Source organism: Carya illinoinensis, chromosome 8 (genome assembly GCF_018687715.1).
Source record: "Carya illinoinensis cultivar Pawnee chromosome 8, C.illinoinensisPawnee_v1, whole genome shotgun sequence".
Taxonomy (NCBI): domain Eukaryota; kingdom Viridiplantae; phylum Streptophyta; class Magnoliopsida; order Fagales; family Juglandaceae; genus Carya; species Carya illinoinensis.
Genome location: NC_056759.1, coordinates 23600434 through 23610458, shown reverse-complemented (window position 1 = coordinate 23610458; position 10025 = coordinate 23600434).

The window sequence follows — 10025 nt, the reverse complement described above, 5'->3', positions numbered from 1 at the left end:
TACAAATAAAGTCGCGTACTAATCTACATACCAATACTAATTCATTCATATTCAAAATTTAAATTATCACTGTTTTTAATAAAATCTACTTTTTGACCAATCACATTAAATTGTTGTACATATTAGTACGCAGTTATGCTTACAACTAGATTTTTCCATAGTTATAATATGTCCTATTTACTTAATCTTAGAGACAAAAATATTTTCTTGCTCACAATACATGCAAGGCTAGTGGAAGATAGTCCAATGGTGGCATCAATGTTTAGATGTAATTCTTTCTAGAGTTTTATTATTTTATTTTATTTTATTTTATTTTATTTTTTTAATATTTTTATTTTAAGGGGCCCATGTAAAAGAGTGGCTCTAATCTCAAGTTTATTAAAGAACTCTCACTTATGGTGGAAGAAAATGGTAGTAACAAATCTCAAGCACCTAAGTTTACAAAATAAAACAGCCCAAAACCAAGGTGCTATACAACTAAAGAGAAATAGATACTAAAATAAATACATTCAGACCAAGCCTTCCAGAAAAAAGCCCAAAAAGACCTCTAAACTAATAAAGCTCATTTCTCTCTAATATAAGGTATACCCAAACTATCCATACGAATCAAATCTCACAGACGGCTTTGTAAAACTTTCGAACCATCAAACTTTGAATTAATTCCATGAGACCTTCTTTCACCAAAATATCCGTTATCATATTTGCTTCGCGAAAAATGTGCCTAAAACGAGTATTATGCTAGATGTTACCATGTAATTGTATTTCATGGCTAATTCAATATGAAAAGAATATTTTCTTTTATATATAAGAAAAGGAAAAAAATAAAACAATTAATTAAATCTACATACTATTTTACCCAAAATGCCTAACATTATACCTAATATATTATTTAAAATCTCAATTGACATCACAAAACATGTAAAGCTTTTCTTATCAATTAAAGAGTTATTTAAAATGCTGAATATTTACTTATCCAGCATGAATGTCTCTGCATAACACAGTTGCACAAACTTAAATGATTTCGCTTTATTTCATATTTCCATCAGTTGCACAAACTTAAATCATTTCACTTTATTCCATATTTCCATCCCATCTCCTTTTAAGCGATATTGTTCATGTTCTTCACTTTGTAATCCACAACAAAGAATTGAAATCCACCAAAAGCCTACTAACAATCAAGTGGTGCAGCTGTGCAAAACCCAACTTCATTATAATACCATAACTTTAACTTGTTTGGGTAATGATATATTCTCAATATTCTCAATATTTCTTATAATTTCTTTTTTAAATATCACTAAAATACAAAATACTTTTTAATTTCAAATCTTTAACCCTTTCATCTAATCATTATCCAAACACAAAATCTAATATAACTTTATCAAATTTCTAAACAAAATACAAAAAACAATATAACATTTTCAAATCTCAAAACAAAGATTGTGATGCCCCTAGCCTTTTTTGGGATTGGACGGTGACTGAAGCATCAGGATATGTAACTCAAGGCTACATACCCCTTGTTAATAATAGATAAGATGCAATGCACCTAATGATAACAGTAAATTGCAATGAAAATTTTTTCATAACTAAGGGCAGGTTTGGCAAGTGGAATGATACACAAAATTCTCATCTCATCTCATTTTATTATTACAACTTTTTAAAATTCCTACATAAAATATAATAAACAATTCAATTTTTTCAAATCCCAAAACGATAATATTCTTAAAAAATAATATTTTAAACTTTCATCTAAAACAAAAAACTCTCATCTCACTATCCAAACCTATCCTAAATAGGACTGGTAGTAAATGTAATAACATGGTATCGAAGTTTAGACATCCCAAAATTTTTAAACTCAAATAATGTATTCCAAAATAAGTATTGTTTACAAAATTCTCCCAAAACAAGGGACCATCCAAAGGGGATATCAAACCTTCAAGAAACAGGAAACTTCGCTAGTACACTTCAAGAAACGGGAAATTTCACTAGTACCAAACTCTCAACACTAGTCACACTAAAAAAGATTCCCCTTGTCCTCAAGGGTTTGGGCTCTAGAAGTCCCATGTTGGCAGCGACTTCCTTTGCCTCAACCGAGTATCTCTAGCTTGTTTGAGATAAACTGTCACGTAGTCCATATCCTTCTTCAACTTAGAAGCCTTTTTGGGTCAAGTAGCATGGTCCCATTGTCATCCTTACTAAGAATCTCTATAATATCCTTAAGGCTCTGTGCCGTGGTCTCCAAAATAGCGGTAACAAAGTTATAACGAGCCTCTAATGTAAACTCTTCTTGTATTAGTTCGTTAATCTTGTTCATGGTTCTAAAGGATCTTGTGCACTTGCCACAACTTCTACCATTCTGAGTGGGTAATGGTAGTGGAAACTATCACAGTAAGATTTCGAGAGATCTCAGTAAGTAAATATACTACATATAGCAGATAATATTAGCATATAAGGGCAAACCATAAATGAATGCATATTTTGACATAAAACTTGGCTTATGCAACTTTGACTTTTCAAAGACAACTTGTAACATAAATCTTTTGACTTTTTCAAGAAAAACGTCTTTTCCATCTTTTCATCTTTGGTTCTTAAACATATAATATATCGTTTGAGCTTGTGTTCTTGGTCATTTTACATATCATATCTTTGAGCTTATTTCCTTGTTCATTTCTTGTAACATATGGTTGGATACCTCACTGCTCCCCCTACGCACCGTATGTTCCCTACTATGTACCGCATCATCCAATGACCCACTTAACTATGGTGACTACGTCATAACTTTTAACTTATGTGGCAATTCGAATATTTTGCTTTCACCACATATACAACATGATAGAAAGTTCACATATTTCGCCTTCACCATATTACACCCACTAGCTTTAGGTGTTACCTTGCTCTAGTATCATTTCCACAAGGATCCATTCAAGATCCATTGACTGTATTTCATCAATCTAGGGGCTAACACTTCATTTTAAACACTCCAAAGTGGATAGAGGAGTTCCACTTCAGCATTTGGGGTTGTAATAAAACATGTACAAAGTCTTTTCTTTGAAAAAACTTTGTAACCCAAATGCACATTACATGAAACTTGTAACGAGTCTTCTTTTCATGGACAATGTCATGTATGCCGAGATTCATGTAATCACACACAAAGCAACATGCATCTCACCTTACGGTTTGAAAATATTAGAACATGCAAATACTTGGTTTACACATATGAACAATGGCATTCAACACTTATCAAAGTGTAAAACAGTTTCACAAACATTATTCACTATGCTTGGCCGAAACACATAAGCAATTGTAAGCATGATTTTACAAAAGTAACATGAGCTTATGACTTCTAATATGTTCGATATAACATCATCAAATAACATGGCAACATAATGGTATAGGTCCGAATACAAGGCATGTGTTATAAGAGATTTCATTCAACCAACAACCAACATGGCAACACATTTATATATAACCGAATACATAGCATGGCATGATAAGAGATTTCATCCGTTCAAATAACAAGCGAGTACAAGTTCACATGGTATATACACATATTATCCAAGAGTAGGTTGAAGGTCTACTTACAAAAATTCAACAAGTTACAAATAGCAAGTTGAAAAAGCATACTAAAATTCATTAAACAAGGAAAATGAAAATCTTAATTTCAAGTGGTCACATGTGAGTGTGTGTCGTGTATAGGGCTAATTCCTTCATGGGTTATGAAACCCATTCCCAAAGCCAGAAGGGCTCTTAAGCATTTAGACTTCATTCTCAATGCCGAAACTCTATAGAGAAAGAAATAGTTTAACTAAAATGCTGGCTGTGGCCCTTCTTCTCTTTCAAAGTCTCATACTTATGTGCTCAATGCTAATGGTGGTTTGGTCTCTCTCTCTCTCTCCCTCCCTTGAGGAGAAACCCTAGCCTTTCCAAAAGTGTGTGTGTGTGCAAGGGAAATCATGAATCTGAACCCCCTTTCTTTTTCCTCTCTTTTTCCTCTAAGTGGCCACACGTGTGTGTGTGTGTACGAAATGGATAAGTGATCCTTATCTCATAGGCTTCTTCCCCTTGGTGGTGTCTTACTCCCTTGGTCACTCAAAATATTGGTTGGTGGAAAATGGTGGATGTGTGTGTGATGTTTGGTTTGAGAGAAAATAGTGAGAAAAGTGAGAGAATTGTATGAGGATGGTGTAGCTGTGTGACACAAGAGAGGAAAATCTGAAAAGTGACAAAAGACTCTTCACTTGTTGGCCTTTTCCTTCTTATAGGCACCTCCTCCTTTCGAAAGCCAAAAGACATTGTGCATGGGTGCCAATTGGCACCATGACCGAATAGCCTCTTCATCTCCCTCATAATGGAGTTGTGTTGGGAAACCAAAAGTCCTTTGGACAAGTGGCGTGAAGCCCTTCATCCGAAACCCTAGTTTCCATTTGGCAAGTGATGCATGTGGGTGTGTGTTGGCTGAAAATTCCTTCCTCTTCTCAAGACAACCTTTCCTCTTCTCAAGACAGCCCTTCCTTTTCCCTAGGTTTAGGGTGGTCGTGTGGTGGGCTTCCTAGGTGGGTAGGTGGCATGTAGCCCTAGCCGACCCTCTCTCTCCCTCTTGTCTCCACTTCCCATCAAGATTCTTCTAGAATCCTCAAGAGGTATGTATATAAAGCCCAAACCCAAGGCCTAGACTAGAGGAAATCCAGCCCATGAAGAGCCAGCCCAATGGCACTAGAAACGGTGCCATTTTAGGTAAGGCTTAAAGCCTTATGCTTTCTCTTTTCCTCCCTGATGGTTTTTTCCCTTTCCCTCTCTATTTTTTAGTTTTTGTTTGTTCCGAACTTCACTCTCTCCTCATCTTCTCAACTGCATCTCTTTTTCCTCACTCTCAGACCATTTGGCTCTCATCAGACTTGATTAAGTCCAAAGAATAACGCGGTAGTTATAACACAGCTTTAGACTGTCGATTCCACAGGGAGACAAATTAAAAGAATAGCAAATGGAACAAAGAAACTAAAGAAAAATATTAAATAAGTAATGGAGAACAAAGATTATTTTTAACTGCAAATTAAAGTGAAGCAAAGTGATTAACGGAAAAAAATACTTAAATTTGACGAACAGTAGAGCATCGAGAATCCCTTACACAAATCCAGTATTTTAATTATTCTTAATTTATTGGATAACTCAATTAGGAACTCAATTCTAGAAATTTCTAATCGGAAGGTATAGATTTATAAACCAAAATTAAATCAAATGTAATCCTTTGAAAAATCATTCACCACTTTTAAAATACGTAAATTACTATCCTTATTAAGAAAATCCAACGACGATAATATACTCAGGGAGCGATACTGCAGTAAAGAACTAAAAAATATAGATAAATAATTGATCCAAACATAATCAAAGAACTAATCCATTTAATAGAAAAAGTATGACTGAATCCATAAACAGAATAAATTCTATGATTATTCAGAGAAGAAATCATCAACAATGAATTGAGAATGATAAAACAAAAGAGTTTTAACAATTGAAAATCAAATACATGAATTAAAAATAAATAAGAAATACCATCTAATGTGCAAGTTCATCTCTAACCCTATTTGAGAATTTAGTTACCCATATATATAATGGACAACAAAAATTTCTAGAGAAAACTGAAGCGAACGGTGGCCATGGAAGTGATTTTCTCCTCTATTCAAACCTGCCTCTTGTGCCTCCCCTCCTCCCTATTTTATGCTAATGATATGCTTATATAGGATAGGAAAGAAACCTTAATGTTCTCTTAATTTCCGTATAAAAAAATCGCCTAAATTTTAAGACTCATCTTGGCAGCCACGTATGCCCTTCAGGAGTTCAAATTTGGAAATCCTTATTAGAGACAAAGTTATAGCCCTTTAAGATAGCTTTCTAATTCATTAAAAATTGTATCAATCCAATATGGGAGTAAAAAGTTACAGTCAAAATACTAAAATATGTTCATACTATCTCCTAGTGAATTTCGGACTTGGACTTTTTGTGGTTTCATTTTGTGATTTTTTTTTTCTTTTTCTTTTCTTTCAAGTTGCTCTCAAACCCCATGAATGTCCTCCTTTGAATTTGACTAGGCTTGACTTGCTCTTTTATAAACTCTAAAATTAAATATAAAAAACTGCTTAGGAGTATCCCAACGTAAATAGAAACTCAATTCAAGAATACACATTAATTCCTATGATTTCTATTCATATTTTAGCATTTTAATCCAATTATAGGGTATTTAGAGTGCACTTTCGCACACTCATCAAGACTCTCTTCCTCTTGTGCCCTTTTACTTCCTTGTGTTTTCTTGCTGTGATTTTTGGAGGCTTTCAATTTTTGGTTTCATCATCCACTCTTCATGCCAGTAACCTTCCTCTAGATCTCTTCTTTCTCTCACTCTCTCCTTTATTCTCTGGGTATTAATCATACATTTTGTGTCGTGTTGGCTTGGATTGGAACTAACCCTAGGTTTCACCATTAAAGCAGATTGTGTCGTGCACTTCCATCCTCAAGAGCCCTTATGGGTTGATTTTCTCACAATCGGGTCTTAGGTAAAATTTCCCTTTAAACCTTTGTTTTGAATTCTCTTTTCTCATTCGTTTGGTCCATTAATCATTCTCATGCACTGAAAGTTTTAGATTTATCACCTCGCTTAGTATTACCATTGTGCTTGGTGGAAAGAGGCATTTTTATCTTGGTTTTTAGGGCTACAAATTAATATTGAATGTTGACTTGAAGCTATGATTTATGTTAAAAATTCTTTTATCTACATCGATGAGAATTCTTGTGTTGTTATGATATTCATGGGGAAATTGTTGAACTATATGACATGTGCTGACGTGTTGGCTGGTTTGGAATCGTAGTGCCTGGTTGGAGTTTTTGTAGTGGATTGTATGAAGTCATTATGCTTAGCTGTTTTGAGTTAAAAGTGTTGTTTGTTAAAGAGGATTAATCGTTGCTCATGGTGCTGAATATGGAGATTATTTCAGTGTACTTTTGAGTTGTTTGGGTGGACTAGAGGAGTGGTTTACGTACATTATGGGCTATCAGGGTTAATAAATGGCTGTTTAAGTTGCGTTAATTTTTTGAATTATAGTTTGGAATTATGTTTTTATTTTTTTTATTTTTTTTATTTTTAGATTGGGTTTGTGTTGTTAGTCATTAATGCTTAGGGTATATTTTATGAATAGGTGGCGAGACTAATATAGGTTGGACTCAATAATTTGACAATATATTACGAGAGTTAGGTAAGTGGGATTCCTATACTAAGTTTTAGACGAATTATTGAGACTAAGGTTGACTTTTTAAAAATTTTACATGTTTTGTTATGAAATGAGAAATGAAAACTTGGGAAAAATAACCTTCATTCATTTGCTTTACTCAAGAAATCTGTTTGAAAAAGGGAAAATATTTTTTGACATGCATTGTGTAGATATGAGCTTCATTTGGTAATGCTATCTCAGAATTGTGAAAAAGAGCTCTATTGAAAATCTAAAAATTTGTGCATTGATTAGAAAGATGCTCTGACTTTTGTTTTCAGTATGAGAGAATGATCTGAACATATTTTGATACTCTGTTTTGTTTAATATGGCATCTAAAGACCTTTGGCATGGTGTACTGATTTAGTATCTGAATTTGTTGCTACTTTGCTCTGCTCTATTTGGGTTGATACCAACTTCTCTATCTCTGAGTATACCCACTTTGGAAACAAAGTGGGTTTTATGTGGTCTTTCTTGTGTACATACTCAGGGCTCCAAGAATAATAAAGGGAAGATTTTACCTTTGTCTCTGCCCAATTTGGCCATCGGGGTTAGCACAACCTTACCATGGGTTAAACATGGTCTCTGCTTTGCGAGATGCTCTTTTTGATGTGATGATGATGCTCAGGTTATATTATGCCAAAGTACCTTAGGTTTTATATGTCTTAAAACCATCAATCTGTTATGTTTGAAAACATGTTTTGTTTTGCATGATAACTCTGGAAAATATTTAGTTCCGCATGCTGTACTCTGAAAATGCTCATGTTTGCATGCTAGTATATGTATTTTGCTTACTGAGTTATTGATAACTCACCATTTATCTTCATAATATTTTTTAGATGATATTGATGACCCAGTTAGGGGTCAGGAATAGAAATTGGAGCTTGGTTAGCTATGAAATAGGGGGTCAAGTATCTAAGGATACCAATTTTATTAGAATGGTTTGAATTGAGTATTTGGAGTTCTTATTGTTATTTGGATATTTGAGACTTATTGTGTTAAGGTTCCTGGAAGAGTGTGGAGACTAGGATTTATGTTAATTGATTCTTTTTACTTTGATGTCTTTATGGTATTAAGTTGATAAAGATGAATGTATATTTGTTTTGAAATCTTTAGAGATTTTATTTGTATTGAAGGAGACCTGAATATAGGTGACAGGTAGTAATTCTCCGACCCTCTTGAGTATGGGGTGTTACAATGTATGCCATTTCCTAGGGCTTTCTCTTCCTCTTCCCTATGATTGCCCTTCTCCTATAAACTCCTAAACTTCACTCATGTGTGACAAGTGGCAATGGGGTGGTTGAGTTGGTGTGGTTGGGTGTGTAGGCTCCCCTGGCCGAAACCTTAGAGCCTCCTTGGAACTTGGGTTTTTGCCTTGTCCCATGCGCCTTTTCCCAGTCCTTATAATTGCCTTTTCTAGAACTTCTACACTCTATGCATGGCTGGCACATGTTAGCTTGTTTCTTCTCTTGGCCGAATCCATGTAGTCTCTTAGGATTTTGTTCCTTTGATTTCATTCCTTCCCTAGGCACCTCAATGCATTACATTACTTAGGAACTTGCACCATTTGTATGTGTGTGTGACATGTCCCTTAGGGTTCCAAAAACTCTCTCTCTCTCTCTCTCTCTCTCTCTCTCTCTTCCATTTCACGTCCATATTCAATGTATCTAGGGTGTGGTCTTGCATGCTAGCCACGTGGCACCCTTGTGCTTACCAAGACGCTCATTTCCTAGGTTCCAATGATGGAAAACCCTAGGGAAGACCAAAATTCATTCCCGCTTCCATGTGGACGCCTACTATGCTAAAAACCTAGTTAGGGTTTTTCCTAACCCTTAGCACTTAGTGGCCCACATAGTCTAGCCCATGGTAGTTTCCCACATACTTTGCTTGCAAAACTTGGACAGATAACCTAATGGGCCTAACTAACCTTAATAAAAATAATGGATGTGGACATGGCTAAGTCCGGGTTATCATAAAGATAATATTAAAAAATTATATTCATACAATTTTTAACTTCATAACATTTTTATTCAACTCTTTCTCTTTCATTTCTCAAAACTCAATAAAACATCGTGACTCAAACAATTTCGCTACTATACATAGAATTTTGATGTAACAGCCTGCAAGAAATTCTGCTAGAAACTCAACGGTGGAATTTTTATAGGCTTTAGAAACCTCGTGAAAACTTCACGAATCGACTAATCGCTTAGGTTTTAGTTTATCAACATAGTCAGTGTTACCACTCACTATAGTGCCAGAAGCGCGATTATATTTATTTGATATAGTTAAAAGTCTCAGAATATAATGTGGTCTGCGCCATTTGACTTGTAGATTATTTAAGATTTTATGACGCAATAATCTAATTTTCAGTTTTCAGACACTTGTTCGAAAATGTGTTGTTTATTTCGAGGCACTTCGAAGTTGAATTTTGATAAATGAATTACATAGTTAATTTAGTGTGTATGTTTAGGATTTTATAGCTCAAAGTTTATTTTCACTTTTACCAGGTGAATAGTAGATGTAACACCCCGCCTAATTAACTGTTAGGATTAGTCCCTAAGTGCCCTTAGATTAAGTTTAGAATTTTGGGTATTAAATATTTTATTATCAAGTATAGTTGGATTATTAAGACCATGACAATTAGTGTCATTGATTATTAAGCTTGAAGGATTTGAGAAGGAAGCCCATTGGTAATCTTAGTAAGACCCTTAGAACTTTAGTGTGTGAATGAGCCAACCTTTTAAAGCCTTGGACCAAGCCTCTTAAGGAGTA